This window comes from Corvus brachyrhynchos, unplaced genomic scaffold, assembly GCF_000691975.1.
Source record: "Corvus brachyrhynchos isolate BGI_N302 unplaced genomic scaffold, ASM69197v1 scaffold720, whole genome shotgun sequence".
NCBI classification, from domain to species: Eukaryota; Metazoa; Chordata; class Aves; order Passeriformes; family Corvidae; genus Corvus; species Corvus brachyrhynchos.
In genome coordinates, this window is record NW_008235978.1 from 679,494 (window position 1) to 680,695 (window position 1,202).

The window sequence follows — 1,202 nt, forward strand, 5'->3', positions numbered from 1 at the left end:
GGGGCTCTGGACGCCGGGCCGGGCGTCGGTCGCGCTGCGCCGAGCCACGTCACGGTCACCGCAAACCCCAAAGCCCTTTTGCCTCACTGAGGCAGCGGTGTCAGGAACACCGCGACTGAATGTCAGCGAGATTCTACCCAGGGTTAGATTGGTTGAAACCGCTGGACAAACGAGTGATTGACGGGACGTCCCGGCTTTACCGGGGCTCAGTACAGTTACGGTTCCGCAAGATCGGGGCACGGGATTTGAAACAACGTTCATGTTTTTTAGAGGGAGAACAATAGAGGGCTTCTCCTTTCACATAGCTCCTCAAAAGCAGAATTCTCTTTTATCAAATCCATCACGTTTGTAAACGTAGGGGCAATTGTCTCAGATCACTTTACCGAGGCTCAACAACACGTCCTGCATCCATGGTGAGGCAAGGCTGAACCACAGAGGTGAGGGGAAAGATGGAAACTAAACGACAACTTTAATTAAAAGCAGCTGGCTGGTTAAATACGTGCCAAGAAGCAGACACCCGGTTATTTACCTCATCTGCGAAGGACAAGATGCTGCTTTATTCTCCTCTAATGTCCCGAGAGCACCATCAGTGTTTGGTGTGAGGGAACTCTGCGGACAAGATTTGTGGTCGTGGAGAAAGGGTGCCCGTAAGCCACAGCCTCTCCGCGGAGAGACGCCAGCTGGTTCTGCAGGTAGTGAGGGGCAGCCAGCCTCCGCACCCTCTGCTCGCGGCGCCACCGGGACACGGGTGTTAATCAGCAGCACCTGTGGGAGCTCAGAGACGGAGGAACGCTTTCGCAGCTCAGGTCCTTCTATTTTAGCTAAATGACAAAGGTCTTATTACTAGATTTCGGAGGTGCAAGCAAGAGGCGAGGTAGTGAGACGGGTGTAGGAGCTGTGAGTTTGAGCTATAGGAATTCGCTTGGGCTTTGGGATTCAAGAGCGTGGGAAAATCGCTCCTGTCACACGGGCTCTCGCTTTCCTTCGTGTTTGTTTTCTTCGCTCGCAGGGAGATGTAACTGGAACTTGTGCTTAGACTGGGGTAGCGGGGGGGAAGCTGTGGCAAAAGATAAAGACAAGTGAGGGGGTTCTCTGGGGGGAGGTTGTTGCTGGGTTTTTTGTTGTTGTTGATTTTGGGGGGGGTTCCCTCCCTCCTCCCCTCACTAAACCCGCACGGGCTCGCTGGGGGGGAGAACGGCCCC

General features: G+C 54.2%; 1 protein-coding gene across 1 annotated transcript in view; it reads left to right on the forward strand.

Moving 5' to 3' along the window:
• The window catches only part of LHX8 (LIM homeobox 8), a 55,687-nt gene that overhangs the window by 42,828 nt on the left and 11,657 nt on the right, over positions 1-1,202 (forward strand). The gene's annotated exons all lie outside the window — the stretch shown is intronic.